The 16810-nt window shown below is 42.1% G+C and overlaps 1 protein-coding gene across 1 annotated transcript in view; it reads right to left on the bottom strand.

Moving 5' to 3' along the window:
- Positions 1 to 16810, bottom strand: part of LOC108885614 (cadherin-4-like) — a 182670-nt gene that overhangs the window by 149480 nt on the left and 16380 nt on the right.

Here is a 16810-nt window from a genome sequence, read left to right as displayed (position 1 = left end):
CTGTTCACATTTTTTTCATTTACTTTATGATAGAGAGAAAAAGTAAGCTAAACTTTGAATTACAGTTAATTTATCGAACTGAAGTAACATTTAGGTAATGTGCAATGTTCCACTTCACAATCACTGTAAGTGATTCATTCATTCATATCTGCAGTGATGTTGCTCTGTCAGATGTTCACTCTCAACAAACTCCACTGGTGACAGAACCATGCACAGGAAAGCAAAAGCAGCCCCAACATGTAACTACATTTCCGTAGTTGCTGTAGGTATGGCTTAGCCCCATAATGCACAAGTATAAATCCAGCTTTAGTCCTGTTTTAGAATAAACAGCCTACTGGATTTGGGAGCCAGGGTTACTGTTTCCTGTAAGTTTGAAAGTTTTATATTTAAGATTTAGAGGATAGTTCTATTTTTGGAACTACAAATGGTCCATTAAAAGTGGAAAGTGGAGTTTTAAAAGGAACACTTCCTCTCTGTCTTCCTCTCCTCTGATCTTTTGTACAAATGGCCTGACGGGAATATTTTACTTTTAATGACAAAGACACACAGGAAATAAAAGGCTGTATGTAGGTGGAAGCAGAACAGGAAGCAGAACAAACAGATGAAGTGAGGGAGAAACATCCAGGTCAGATGCGCGAGTCCGCCTCTCAGCAGCCAGCCAGCCAGCAGCAGGCTAACGTGATCTGCATCTCAACCGGGCGCAGCACAGAGCACTTGTCCTCTGGCACACTGGCAGCCCACTACCTCCTTCAGACTGAGCTGCCAGGAAAAAAGAATGAGCCTCTAAACCTTCAAGGTCAGATATAAGATCTAGATAGGGAACAGTAAACATGTTTAAATTGGCAGCCTTGCGCCCAGTCTGGACAACCATTCAATTACAGATTGACAGTGCGCTAATTCAATGCTAGATCTGAGTGGCTGATTGAGTTTGAATTGTTGCTGCTTGCAGGATTATGAAACATGACGGGCTTTTTATAAGGTGTAATTAACGCTCTGATTTTAATGGGGACATGACAGATATTAAATTGGTTTCAGATCTCAGTGTCGAGACTGACTGTTAAGGATGCTGTTTGGTGTGTGTGTGTGCGTGCATATGCGTGCGCGCCTGTGTGTGTGAATAGGCTTGTTTTACTCTATTTGTGGGGTCCAAAAACTGGGAGCCAACTATACTTCTGGGGTCTGACAGCTTTGTGGGGACCAAAATGCTGGACTTCACACACTTTAAATGGCTGTTTGAGGATTAAGACTTGGTTTTAGGGTTAGGTTTAGAGGTATGCGTTGTGATGCTTAAGGGTAGGGTAAAGGGCTAGGGAAGGCATTATGTCAATGACAGGAGCCCATAAAAATAGGTACAAAAGAATATATGTGTGTGTGTGTGTGTGTGTGTGTGTGTGTGCGCGCGCGTGGTGTGTGCAAGCATGCCACAAATGATTGGTTGCATTTGTGAGCATGTTATTAAGACACACAGCATTTAGAAACTCATCTACTCTCATCATTTAGCACTTATTTACAAAACAGTTGAAATGTTTGACAAATGCCTTTTGCTTTAAAAACGACTTCAATTTTTAGTTAAAGGATTATAAGGCTACTTTGAAAACAAGAATCATTTTGTTCAGTAAATGATTGAAATGAATGCATGGATTTCTCATGATCAGATCATTAACACGGTGTTACACCGACACATACAGGTAGCTGATCTGTGGGGTGGCCATTTCAAAACACTCACGAGAGTCAACAAGTATGTTAAATTCAAACTTTAAAAATTCAAGTTCAAACTTTACAACACCCATCCTCAGCCTTAATGATGTCTCTAGATACCATAACTTTTGTATTCATGTTCAGCTGAACAGCTTGCAGTAGGACCCAACCATATGGCTCAAATACAGAAGGAGCTTCAACAAACATTTCCAAGGAAAAGCAAAACCTGGGTCTGTTTTAGGCACGGGGGCAAGGAAAACAAATTCCAATGAGAACTGACTGCAAAATATAATACTGTACCTATCAACATTAAAATTCAAAAACGGTCTATACTGTGACTCCAAGCTGAAAACCACCCCCCATATGATTCAGTGACCATATCATTATGCTATTGTGCATGCTGCAATTGTCATACTGCACTACTGCATCATCCTATCTGCCCATCATTTTTTTTGTCTCTCTCCTCCAATGTGAACCCCCGCTGTTCCTCTCCATTATAATTCTACAGCAACACCTGAAACAGCACTTATGTGCAATCTTCCGAAACACATACCCTTCTTGTCCCGTCTTTGTGAGCACCAGCTGTAACTATCTCTCTATCTCGCTGAGCTATAAATACTGGCAAATGGAGTGTACAATAGTCAGTAAAAACCAACAATTAGTAAAACCATCTCCCAGAGGGACCGGCTGTCAGAGGTATTCATGCCCATCTACAAGATCTTTCTTAGCACTTTGATTGTGCAGATAGAGGTGAATGGGAAAACCAATGCACAGTATGTGTAATTGTGTCTGTGGTTGTCAAATGTATCACACAGGACCTGTCAAGCTCTTGGAAGCATTCAGGTTTGGGACCACGAAAAAGAATTTTCTTGTCTTTTTGTGCTGTCCATCTTCTAACATGACACGAGGTGACACTATTTCCTGGCTATTTGACAGCTGACATTGTCTCAGTTCAAAACTGAGTGCATAATGTCTGGAGACACTGTTCACTTTTCTATCATTTCTACCTGTCTGCCACTGCAGCAAAAAAGTGTGACATGAGACATAGATTACAATGGTTAAACTGGACTTACAAGACACTTCTGGGACCGACTGACTCCAGGGCATGCACTGCAGATGGACATATAGAAACTTGGTAGACTTGCAACATTAAGGTTGAAAACAGTCCAGAATATAAAACTCTCTTTAAGTAACACATTGATTATGTATCTTAATATTCAATAGAGTGTAAATGCTGCAAAATTAATATTTGAAAATGTCTGACTTCTGAAAAATGAACAGAGATGGTTATTCATGAGGGTCACCTGTTAAATACACACTGTTTTACACAGCTGCCATCACAGAGTGGTGTGATAGTTGGGGAACAGGAGCATTTAAACCTGCTCTCTCTTAGATATTTTCACAGGAACAGTCCTGACAATTTATTTGCTCCACTGCATCTGTCTAATGTATAAACATGTCACTGAAATTATAGGTAATTTTCCATTTCGTTCCTCAGTGGATTGTTAAGTCAGACATCTCTACACTGCAAAAATAGGGCCTTATATTTAAAGCTGCTTCAGTCAAGTAACAAAGAGAGCAAACATCAAGTTGATACTTGAGAGTTTTCCTTACTTGATTCTTCCTCCTGAGCAACTACACAGGTTTTCTAAATTCTAAAATGTCTGTTCAGAATAACATTAAATGATCTGATTCCATATTAGATCACATACTTTGGAAAAGAAACTCATTCATATCCTTGTAATGGACACTCAGACGATACAAATTAACCTTAATACCAACCCACTAGAATGTGAGGAGGAGGCCATCTCACTGGATGCTCCACTCAGCCCTCACACTCCGCCTCCAACCATGTGAAGAGTTCCACCCATTTCCTCCCTGGAGGGTTCATGTCTGCAGGGCTATGGCTTGTCAAAAACAATTACATCCCTTGGTCTCTAGGAGGGCCTCCTCTTAATTTGAACTGATAAGCATCTCCTTGCATATTAGCAGTGAGGCCCAGCGGTCATCCTGCTCCCCACAGATAATGGACTGGGCTGGCAAACAGCATTTGTCAGGGACAGCCACTTACCTGGGTCGTACACGACATGCTGAGCAATGCTAATAATAGCCACTCAGCCAGACTAGCAGTTAGAAGGCCGCGAACCCCAACCCTGCGGCTGGGCCAATCAATAGTCATTTACTCTCACTCTGCCTTTTAGTTCAACAGAGAAAAAGATGTATTACTGAACCCCCCTTTCGTTCTTTAAGGCTGAATGGTGAAAAAATATTTTTAAGTCCCCTCTGTTTGATGAAGTTGCTAAACTGTTGTAGCCCACCAGCTTTTATCAGGCATGAATGTGGATCTGAATCTTGCATGTTTGCTAATCATTCCGAGGCGTGCAGTAGAAACCCAATACAAGTTTACAGAAGCATGATGAGAGTAAAATTGCATTAAAGAGCTTGAGGGAAATATGATAATAAAACACTGCATTTCTCTTCATCTGGTGGCAGTTTATTTGTATGCCATGAGCAGCCTGAGGCTTATAATATCCTGGTAAAGTAACCAACGTCCATCTCTAATACAGCCCATGTGTTTTCACCTCTTCGTTCCATGCCTGACTATAAGGCATGACATTATTACATGGACAAAATTGGTCATTTTGATGGATGGACAGATAGATTATGGAGGGAGACTAACTGGAGACTAAGCCAGGGAGATGGAAAAGAGCACAGCAAAACATCAAGAAACTGAGGACACCAACACAGAAGTCTGGAGGAAAAGACAGTGTGATTAATTCCTGTTCATCATCTCTGCTCAAGCGGCACACGAGCAATAATGCCGCTCATTTGGCTGGCAAGTCGGCCGGAGTGGGACGCTGTTTCCTTATGGCCGCGGGTTGGCATTAGCCCGGCACACTTATATCATTAAATCACTCATTAGTGGCGGAATAAACGACGTAATTCGATTTACAGAGCCAGTATCACTTCCCCCAGCAAACAGGTGAGTTGCACAAATACAATTACATGGCGACAATGACTTCGGGGGTGGCGGAAATTATCAAGGGAACCCGCCGGCTCTCTTTGTGCATAAATGCACATTGACATTTACACGATGATCCAGAGCAGTCCAACTCATACATGTTTGTATTCAAATTCTCTCCCTTATTTGTATGTGGGGCTTCACTGCAAGGAAGGACACAGCTGTCTACACTGATCTGTGTTATTCTCTACAGGCCTCATTCACATGTACTGCTGGGCTGACCAGAGTTAAAATATGTATATGTATAACACTGATGACAAATAAAAACAACTGCAAGGGTTACAAAGGCCAACTGCTTGTCAGCAATGTTGTCTTGACAGAACAAGCTGGTCGTGCATGTGTCTGTGTGACTCCCTGACAGTCCTGTTTTCATATTAAATGTGTTAACTTTCACTGCTGTGTCTCAGGAAAAAAAAGCCATTTGCCAGACACGGTTAGATCAAAGCAAACAGCGTTGATGTCATAAGCAGTTAGAGCCATGATACACCAGACAGTCCATGAGGCATCACTTCCTTTTAAGAAAGAGAAAGAGGGGGAAAAAACAAAGACAAGAGAGGGATACAAAGAAGTGAAGGAGAGATGGACACAGAGGCTGGATTTTGTGTTTGCACACTGCATCTTAAATGGAATCTATTTTGTCATTCTGTTTGTTTTCAACTAAATGCATGCGTATCTAAATATGTCACTGAGAATGAATAATGCACACATTCTGGTGCCTTTGTGCAGTTGAATATTACTCCAGCAAAGTATAATACTCAGGTTAGAATACATATTCAAACTAAGCGATTCAGGAATTCAATGTAATGCGAGGGGGGATTTGGATATGTTCCAAACAGCATTTACTCATTTGCATCTGAATGGCCACCACCATTAGTATGGTAAATATGCTGTAACACATGATAAGCACATTTAACACGCACCAAATTAGGATCAAGAATAGTTGCACAAAGTGTAACACAAAGAAAGTTGCTCTCTCCCACACAAGCAACCAGACACACAAACCAAGTAAAGCTTGCAGAAGCCTTTTGTACCTGTATTTCATCCTGGTCCTGAGGGGCATTTGCCTCCCCTCTGTGTAAGCAAAACTGACATCCTTTATAAAAGATTTATGAGCCAAAGATGCAAACGATAGAGCGTGAACTCCCTTGGGTGCAGCCTCTTCCATCTGTGAAGGATCACCTGTTCTTAGGTGGGCTAAAGCGCTTGTTCCCTGCCAGTGTACTAACAGGCGTGCAGGCCGTAGGGAGCAGGCAGGGGGCTGCAATAGGATGCTGTGCGAGTGTACAGCCTCCTGCCAGTGGCTGCAGTGTACAGCAGCAGATATTATGGAGTTCTCAAGCAGCTGACAGAAGTTTCTACTGGCTGTGGCATTGCTTAAACACATGGCCAGAGGCGACTGCAAAGTAACTGATAAAAATCAGCCTTTGATGTGAGCAAACTAGAGGAGAATAATTCAGCAGTCTTCACCTGGGTTTTTAACTACACATCGACCAGGGAATCAGTGCCGCTTTAAGGATTTCTTGAGAGAGATTTTCAAAGAAATCACAAATCAGCAAAATGAGATCTTCCAATAAAGGTGAGACCACAAGGGAGTACAATAAATGTTACGTGACGCCATTACGTCTTTAATGTCTCTAATATTAGCACAAGTAGGTGCTTGTTAAAAGTCAAAACACATTGGCGCCGCACCAAAACACAGCGTAAAGAGGCACAGAGAGCTATAAGTAGGACAGCTCCTCCTGTGCTGCTGCCAGCTTAACGTAGGAAGTGAGGAAGGCCAGGGAGATGCTAGCCAAGCCAAGAGGCTAAAACAATTTGCAACATCAACAGGATCTATAGTGGAGGATGAGTGCAGAGGAAAGCTCTTACATCAAATCCCAGGGAGCCCCAACAGGATTACAGCTTTACGCCTCTTTATAACCCCACAACTGGTCTGAGTAGGACCAACACAACTGGTTAGACTGATGACCCAGCAGTGGCAGAGGTTCAGTATGGAGCATATAGTGTCATCTACTGAATTTTACTTTACAGAGAATTAGTCTGAGTCTGTGTACGGACACTGTTCTCTCACCTGCACTGATTCTACTCCGTGCTATGCCTCATTCCACTTGTTATTCAGATAAATGAATAGCTGAGCACTGTTGCCTTGACTGAGTTGTGCTCCTGGAGAGGCGCATTCAGCCAAGTCTCCCACAGGAGAGGGGGGTGGGCACTAAAATAATGCTAGGCTTTGTGTGGGGATCCCGCTTTATCCCCCTCCCTGCCTATTTGCTGTCTCTCTCTTGTGGCCTCCTGGGGAACCTCTCTGCGCCGTCTTCGATCAGGCTGAAAGATAAACGCGCCCTGGTTCAAAGTGGGGTCACACTTGTTGCTTTTATCAAAATTTCCATTCATCGGCTATATAAACTTGACCTACCCCAACCACCACCATCTCTCTCACACTCACACACACACACACACACACAGTTTGCTGCAAGCTTAAACAATGACCGTGGCTGTCTCCCAGAGCTACTTGCTAATATGGAGGGCATTGAGTCTGTTCAGACACATTTAATTGCCGACCTTGTTCGAACGCCACGCCTCTGGTGCTGTTTTGTCCCCGGTTTATCTCATTTGCTCTCAGCAAGGCAAATACACTAAGGCAGTTACAAAATACTGACCTGAAATAAAAGATACCTCATCCAATTGTGTTTTTGGGCCACAGCAATAAAGATAAACTGGAAAACACTGTTTACATGTGAGAACAACTTGCATCCACACCAGCATTGTTAAGTCACTGACAAATCTCTGTTCTCACTGACACACAAAAATCCAACTGGAGACAAATAAATGTTTTTATTCCTCCTCCACTGTGGCAAACAAAGATGTGCATTGTAGTCACTGCCTGTCACCTTCTGCTCTCCATGGTCTTATACTGTGTTTCAGTGTAATCGACTCAACCTGCACTGTGTAATACCGGCATTCAAAATGAGCGATCACATAGAGAGCTGGAGATTCATAGAAGTTCACTTCTCAACATTTCTCAGCTCCCGACTGCAGCTGTGAAGGCATACGTCATCATTTTGGAGATGCTTTATTTTCGCTATCCGCACTACAGCATGACATTTCAAGATTCATCCACTCTGTGTTAAAAAGTGTTAAAAAGAGGCGGTTTTGGGGTGTAAAAAAACACCATCCTCATGTGGAAGGCAGAGAGAGATGTGTTTTAAAATCAAGACAGCTTAGTGCAAACACAGCTTTAAATTATACTCCATAAGGAGACATTTTTACCTCAAGGAGACATTTTGAGTCTGAGACAAAAAAAGGAGCTTAGGCCTGATAAAGGAGAGAAAATTGGCCAAATGGTCATTATCATGCTAGACAGCTGAAAGAAATTCCCACTGTGGTCTGAATGAAACTAGTGTCATTACTGAGCTTTGCTTTGCAAAGCCATCAGATCAGGAGGAAGGTGGGCGGTGGGAGCCATTATCCATTTGTTAATTGTGCCAGCTAGTCATTACTCATCCACCTCTGACCTTAAAGGTTTCTAGAAGAATTCGCTCTCTGTCAGTGGCAGGGCAGAACCGGTTTGAACAGAAATGTAAAGGAGTTAATACTCCCATTCAAACCATTTGTTTCCCCGTGTTCCTCCCTTTCATCTGTTTTCTTTCTAATCTCCTGCAATTTCACACAACTTCAGCTTACGTATCCTGATATATATATATATATATATAATATTGAATATGAATTTAATCAATAATAATAATGAAACCGAAAAAAAAAATCCCCTGAGGTTGCAAATCTGTAACAAAAGCCAGCATTACAAATTGTGTCAGAACAGACAGCCTGTGTAATAAACTGAATGTGAGGAGTTTGAAAAACATGGCAGAGAGGGGCTAAATAAGATGCTATCAAGCTGCATTATGGGAGATGCAGGATCTAGTGTTCTGGATCTTAACTCAGACTAAAAGTCAGGATATCTGGGGTCTTTGCTGCATAAACTTTGACCTTTTTTAATCTGTCTCTTATACTGTAAGTCCCATAACTTATAGAAGTACAACACTAAATCGCTGAAGTACTGTGACTGTAACTAAAGACTGCTGATTCAGGGCTGTCACCTTCATTCTTTCTCTCTGCCTTAAAAACTTCCGTTTTCTCTCTTTCCTTAACTGTCCTCTCCCTCACACTAGTAGCTGGCTGGCTGTCTCAGACGAGTGCAGGGGAAGACAGAGGGTTTATGGCTGAGAGTAATAGCGACCCTGGTGAGTAATGCCTAAGCTAATGAAACATCATCTTGCAACTCATCCCCATTCCCTTAACACTACTATTCTTTCTCTCTTTCCTCTCTCTGGGGGTCCCTCTGACTCAACAGACCAGTCCTCCAGTAGCTGAATTTGTCGGGCTGTCCCCTCCTGTTGGTGCAGCGCTTCTTGAAAAATACCAAATTAAGGTGTCACTAAGCATCAGAGGGCCCTTGAGTGAAAGGCTTTCTCACGCTCTCACAGATATTTGTATAAATTACACACACACACACACACATATCAGTCTTTCTGAAGTTGTGAGGCCCTGCCTAACTCTAACCCTAACCTAAACCCAATGCTAACCCAAACCTTAAAACCAAGTCTTAACCATCAAACAGCCCTTTGAAGATGTGAGGACCAGCCAAAGTGTAATCACAATGCTAAAATGTCCTCTCAACAAACAAACAAAATTTGCCCACACAACCACAGAAAGACATGCAGACGCACAGACACACAAGCACACACCACTGCACACTTCATCAGAGATGCAAAGCCCTTTAAAGGGCAGCCAGTGGTCCTGTTATATCTTTACTTCAAAGAATTGCTCTTGCATGTGTGTATCGTGTTTGCATGCATGTGTATGTAGGAAAAAGAGCAGATCATGTATGCTGTAAAGCTGTAACCATGCTACATTAACCTGCCTGCTTTGCCGTGCCTTAATGGGATAAATATTATATTAGCCACATTTAAATATTTGGGTCCTTTGCTATTTGCAATTGCATTGCTTTTGGGTTTCCCCATTTATTCTTGTTCTGATCCTATTTAATGACTCTTCTGATTTAATGAGTCAAATCTCAACTTTATGAATCTCATCTAACTTTAAAGGATAAATTGTGCCTCCAAGCATTTGCATCACCTATGAGAGAATGTGATAGTAAGTGTTACATTGTGGCCAGAGGAGACATGCAGTGGGGGAACAGGTGCTACAGGGTAATTACAAACACAGCAAGCTTTTAATTATGCTCTCTAGTATGAACTGTTAATGAATGTGAACCTCATGCAAATAGCGATGCATTCCCACTGTGTCTGCACACATGTGCGATCACCCAAGCACACACAGGCACGCGCGCGCACACACAAATGTGTTAAGGAGGGGGACTGGCAGCCATTAGGTCCAGTGTAGTGCCTCCTCATGGCTTGGAGCAAACCTTACTCTCTTCTCAATCCCCAGTCTTGTTTCTCTAGAGTTCCACTAATAACACAAACAGTGACAGCTGGAAACTTCCTGGGCTCAGCCTGGTGCTCTTTTCACCTGGTGTTATCAGAGGAGGCACAACAGTGCAACATAAGACATAAAAAGGTTTTAAAGTGTTGTGGTTTGTTGGAACAGCCTCTACAAAATAAGCCTGCACGTTGTTTATGGTCCACAGCTTTCCTCCTACAAAGCCTAACCTGTCTAGAAACTCTACCTCTGAGGCCTTGGTCATCCTGCTCCTTTTGTGGCTGTCTTGTTCCTCCTGCTCTTCACTGTGGGTTCTAATCCCTGTAACCTCCCATCCTTTCAGCTCACCTCGTACCATGATCCTGCCTGACACGGATGGAAGCAGTGATAATTGATTCACTGTGAAATCCCCTCGTATGATTTGTCTGTAATCTTTCCCGTCTCTGTTTTCCTGTGTTTGTGTACACTTGTGTGTCTCCCGTGTGTGCGCTTTCGTCTATTGGCATGTGTTCCATTTTTCATATGAATGGTAGATAAATTATTGCTTAAGCTATTCAGCTTAAGCTCCCCCAGTATGGGAGAAAAACCGCAGCAGTGGAGAGACTGTGCAGACTATGCAGAGGCTGTGTGTCCTCCTGTCTGCATGCTGGTTTGTCTCGCTCACTTGGCTGAAAGGCTGCCTCGCTGCGTTACATTCTGTCCCTCCATGTCTTCATCTCTATTCTTCTATCTCTGCTCCACTTTCTCTCTCTGTCCTCATGTCATCTCTGTCTCCCAGATCTGTGCTGTTTAAAAAAAAAAAAAAAAAAAAAAAAAAAAAGACTAGCCAAGCCAAGCGGCAGACTTAAAGGCTTTTATAAGGCATACAAATAGGCTGCAAATCGGATTAGGGCGGAGGGGAGGGAGCCTTTTCTATTGAAAATCCATTTTGTGATAGGGTGGACATTGTATGTACAATGACAGGCAGGACATACACTTGTCTCAAACAGTGTGAGGGTGACAAGCAAAGAGAATGCCACCAATCTGCATAAAAGAGAAAGCTTTCATATTGAATGCCACAGAGGATAATGCTGCATTTGATGTTTGCACCGAGGAATCTCTCCGATTCTTTGTGGTCTACTGTTATTATCCAAAAAAATGAGCCAGACAGAGGGAGAGAGTCTATAAATGTGCCAATTGAATCAATTTATAGGCACCAGTACTCTGATTACCAATGACCACAACACTGGTGATAGATCACCTTTTCCTGAACTGGCTGTGATTGCTATGATTTATGGATAAGGTTGGCATTATCCATTGTTTTTGTCATTGTCAACAAATCTGCTGAGTGGTGCAGAACCAACAATGTGTTGGTCAATCTCTTAATGCTTTCCTATAGCCCATATCTGTGGGGGTTGGAGTGGGAGGGGAATCTTTGTAATATTTTATGACTTGGTGTTTTGTACTCCATTTGCATCTTTTTCTGTCATCAATGTATTGTTTCATCTACCTGCTCAGGCACTACAGGTGGAAATTTATGATTTAGCTAAAAACCTGGTACAAGGCATCTCTCTTTCTTTTATGTAAGGATAATGTTTTATTTTAACACTGTCCCTGTTCAAATAAATAAATTACAATTAGTTCCAAATAAAGATAAAAATGTAGACAAATGTACACATATATGATTTCATTACTAAAATTAAATAATTAATTCATTAATGAATTCCTTTAAGCAGGTGGGAACTGTAGTTTTTGGCAAATCTTTTCAGCTGTGGATTTGGTGCTAGCGAAGACTTACAGCAGCAGGACAGTGTGTGCGTGTGTTCATGGTAATGAGGGAACATGTCAGCCAGTGCAATGGTGTGGCTCACTGATTTGTTTTTAATTGTTTTTGGGCACCAGTGTAGCTGTATGGCACTGAGGAAAAAGCTACAGTATATCAGGTTTTGGCAACGGCAACGCAACACTTGTTAGTAGGATCAACCTGTGTTGACTTTGGTCTTTTAATTGGATTTGTTGATGATAAGAAAAATATAGAATAACACTAGACTTATCTGAATGTTCGCTATGTGGAAAATCTCTCACAAGACATCTTCAGTCATCAAAGCTTGCTAATGTAACTACCACTAATTGTGTGCTAGTGTGATGTGACACAGTGGCATGCTGAGATACACACTCTCCATAAAGACAAGCACGGAATGGTATGAATGGACCCCTGTGGTCTCCATTTCTAGTGTCCTCTATTGTTTCTGGCTGTCCTTTGGCCATGATTGCGTGTCTGTGTACAGAGCGCAGAACGGGCAAAATTTCAGCCTTCAAAGCACACACTGTTACTAGATGCAATTCAGACCATTATTACCATGGTATTAATGCTGACAATGTTAAATACAGAAGTGTGCATTCAGAACGTTACATAAAATGTAATTATGGCTGGTATTTGAAAAATGTGTTGTACTGTATGAAATGTCAATGGATCATGTCTACAGAGAACAAGCACACTACAGAGTATCTACGAGCAAAACAGGAAGCCTGCAACTTGTCAAAAGTTTCCAAATTCAAACAGTTGATATTTTGGTTGCTGGCTGAGATGCTTCAGTGCTCTGCTGAAGCTGAGCAGGCTCCAGTTGATAATCATCTGCTTTGTGGTAGGAAGCAAGGGGAGATGGAGCAGATGGCACTAGTTTTATTTTGCCGCGGATGCTTTCTCTGAATAAGGAACGCTCTACTGAATGCCAAGCTCTGTGGGAGAGGAGAAGCAAATTGAAGCCCTCCTGCCCCGCGCTCCTCGTCAGGGATGGGGGGCTATTGTTGTTGTGTGTGTGTGTGTGTGTGTGTGTGTGCTCTAATTCCAGAGTGACGGGCGAGTTCTGCTCATTCATTAATGTGCCGAGCTTGGGGATGGACAAGCCACGCGGGAATTTCATTACCTCACTCAGTCATCCTTTCTGTCTGTCTGCCGCCCCACCACTAACTCACTCTCTCGCTGACATGCCCACGTTGATGAGAAGTGATTCTGTTGTTCCAGCAAATAACCAGGAAAAATAGTACAACTCCAATTCAATTAAAGAGTAATGATTTAGTGTTTCAGTTACTGATGGCTTTCACCCTGAAAGGAATTGGCATTCCACTCCCAGTATAGTCCTGATTCAACACTTCCTGAAGATATAGCGGGCACTAACGGACCTCATACTGTATGTACATTGAGAATGACAGTTTAATCATGTAAAATCCAAACCCCTTTTACAGAAATAAAATAGTACTTCAGATGGTCTAAATGTCACATTTGGTGGCATTTCAATGAGCAACGATAAAGAGAAACCTGCGGGAATTCATATCATATAGTAATAAGAGCCCCCCAGAGCCCATTCGAATGTAATTATGAAACATTTTGGCAGAAGTATAATTCAAGTTCAACACAGTCAACCTTTACACGCTGCCTGTGAATTATTTGAAATAAGTATCTTACAGTTAATGGAATGTGTTTATGCAGGAAAGAGGCCAGTGGGGCAAAAGGGCAAAGGGCATCAGTGAACAATAGAAAATAGAGCAGAGTGAAGCATGAGAGAGCAAGCAGAGGAAAAAGAGAGAAAAGACAGGAGAGAGGAGTGGAGATAAATCCACAGGGAAGGAGCAGAAAGAGAAATCTCAGTAGTTTCTGGTGATAAGTGTTCAGTGATGATCTTGTCTTTTTGCTGTGTCTCAAGACAGTTTGTGCACCTCCGACTCTAACTTCTTCCTCTCTGTGCCTCACTCGTGTTTCTTCTCATTACCTTCTAATGTGTCACATGAGACACAAACCGTCTGTCCTATATGCATATACTCATCAATACACTTCTCACTCTGAATGCTTTGTCATTGCAGCCCTGCATGTCGCAGTAATCTGTCGAATGAGCCGACCATTTTACCCAGACATCCCTCTGAGATCTTGCTGTTATCATTTGTTATCAGTGGAGCCCTCTGTGTAAATGGAAGCAGGCTGTGGTGCAGTTTGGATCCCATTTCACACATGTAGTAATCAAACAGCTGAGGTAGTTTCCTCTTTTGTAATGACACTGAAAGAGCTTGATGAATCAATATTGGTTGATTTAGACAGCTGCAAAACATGTACAGACAAAATGTATAAAGTTAATGTTGTCCTGTCTCACAATATGTGATTTATTTAAAACTGTGCTGATTTAAATGTAGTGAGACCATCTGAGGAGCAGGCTGCCCACCCCCTGCCCATGTGCCATCTTTCTGTGCTGGACATGGACACTGGCACTGGCCAGCATAAATGATTGAGTTGGATGTCAGAAGTAGAGCTCTTGCCAAGGGGCCACAGCATCCATGCTAATGGGCTGATGGAGCCTAATCTAAATAAGTGTGAATAAAAGGGCTTTTACTGTGAGTGCTCACATCTTAAGCAGAGAAACGTGCTGGAAATTACTTCATCTTAATCAAACAGTGAACAAGACAGAAATTCAGTTCATTTAACTTTCACCATTTAACTCTGACGTCAGCTACCATTGGGAAGAGTACGTTGGTGTAGGTGAGATGCATCTTGTGTGTGCACTGTTTGTTTGTTTTGTAAGTCCTTAGTCTTCCAAAGCCCATCTGAGATCAATCACTAGGCCGGGCATGATGGAGAGGCCTGTCAGGGGCTCACTGTTGTGGCCTTGATTCGGTAAAACAAATAAAATGGGCAGAGGCATTACAGAAAGGTTCAACACAAGCTAGACAAGAGACCACACCAAAGCGTATTCAGAAGGAGGGGGGTGAATAATGAGGAGGGGGGATAAATGTCAAAGAGCAGAGCAGGATGAAAAATGATGATGCCGAAGAGAGAGAGAGAAATGGAAATGTATACAGAAAAAGACAGTGGGATAGACTGGAACAGAGGCGGACGTACAGAAAGCAGCAGGCACAACGCTATTGTCTGCCTACGTTAGCCCAGCTCAGCTCTTCACCTTGTTTCTACTCGACAGCATGTCATCAGCGCAGCCCTCCTCCTGTAGACCCTGCTGTGGATGCTGCAGTGCATGGCCATGTGATGAAAGGGAGGAGCCCTGAGAGATATTTAATGCAACTTCCCTCACACATCCTTTATGTATTCTATTATGTCAGAGCGCATCAGCATCGTGCCAGGCTGAATAATGCCATTTCTCTGATGATTATGTTGGCCATGTAACCTGAGCACTGCAGCACTCGGCTCTCGGCTCAGCTGGATTTGATTCAGCAGCATTTACAAGACTACATATGACAACGCAGCATAGCTCTTTCAACGTAGCAGAACCTGAGGAAACCATTATGCACCCCTGTCAGCACTTAACCTTCCCCTAGCACTTTAAAGAGATGTTCAGGAGCGGGTAGCTCGGAGGTGAGGCCCTCCTGGGAGGCCCCTGCCAGACCCAAGCCCACGCGCTCAGCGCCGTCAGATGCAGCACAGAGCTTACACATCAAACTACTTCCTGTGGTTCCACTCTACTTCATAGTGTACATGTGGAAGAGATGATGGCATGCACCCTGTTGGCCTGACTGGTCAAAGAGAGGTAGAGGTCAGAGGTCTGCTCTGCACCAGCTTTGTCAAACTCAACAATCAGATGAAATTTATTCCCTCTCTACAACACTGTGCACAGGCAGAGGACAGTTGGTCAAACTGTTCTGCAGCTATCATGAGAGAAAACAATCTGCTCACTTCCTCACAGTTATGACACATAGTTTTCTTACCATTACAGTACTTATTTCATTATTACAGCAAACTTTCCTCATTAGAGTGACATACAAACTTATCTTTTTCAACAAGACATTTTTTTCTTAGGGATAAGTTGGTATGTCGTAATAACAAGATCTCGTCAAAAATTAATGAGAGGACATTGTAGCCCATGGACATCACAGAAATTGACAATGAATTATTTAAATTATTAAGATAAGTTTGCTTGGTATGAAACATAACAAGATTTTTCCATTATAGAGCACAGTGGATGCATGGATAAAGAAAAATGTTCAAAGAATATGTTTTTTTAGGAAATAGTATTACCAGTGACATCTAATGCGCCCATAGGTGCCCAAATTCAGGATCAGTATTTTATTACCTAACAGACCTTTCATAAAAACTTTCAGCTGCTGAGTTTAATTTGTTTGCTTATGTAAACAGCATTTAAATTCTCACTCTAACCACATTATTTAAACAAAATGTCAATACTCTTGTTGTCTGTTGAAAATATCTTCACATTAGTTTTGACTGAACCTATAACTCACTCTACAACATGTTAATGTTTCTTGTGATAACATGACACTAACTGATCTTCTTTGGAATTAAAGTACTGTTACAACAGTAAGTCATTTTATTTAAAAAAATATACAACTACAACATAAAAGTATTGTGTTACAATGGTGAAAAGATCTCATTATAACCAGAAAACATTCTCATTATAATGAGAAAAGCAGCAGATTCTTTTTTTTTTTTTTCTCATGGTGGCAGCCATGTGCTGGCTAGAGCTGCAGCTGTACGCAAGTTTGCTTCTTCCTTTGTGTGGGAGGACATCTTTGACTTTTTGCTTTTCTGCTCCCTCTGAAACTTGGTTTCTGGGTTCCCATCCAAAAGAAAGCAATTTGTGTTTGACTTTTGTCTTTTCCCTCTTAGCATTTTGCATATCTCTTTGCAGGAAAGTTGACTTCTGAACTTGCATT

Source organism: Lates calcarifer, linkage group LG12 (genome assembly GCF_001640805.2).
Source record: "Lates calcarifer isolate ASB-BC8 linkage group LG12, TLL_Latcal_v3, whole genome shotgun sequence".
NCBI classification, from domain to species: domain Eukaryota; kingdom Metazoa; phylum Chordata; class Actinopteri; family Centropomidae; genus Lates; species Lates calcarifer.
Note: the sequence above shows the minus strand (reverse complement) of the source record. Positions and strands in the feature narration are given on the sequence as shown.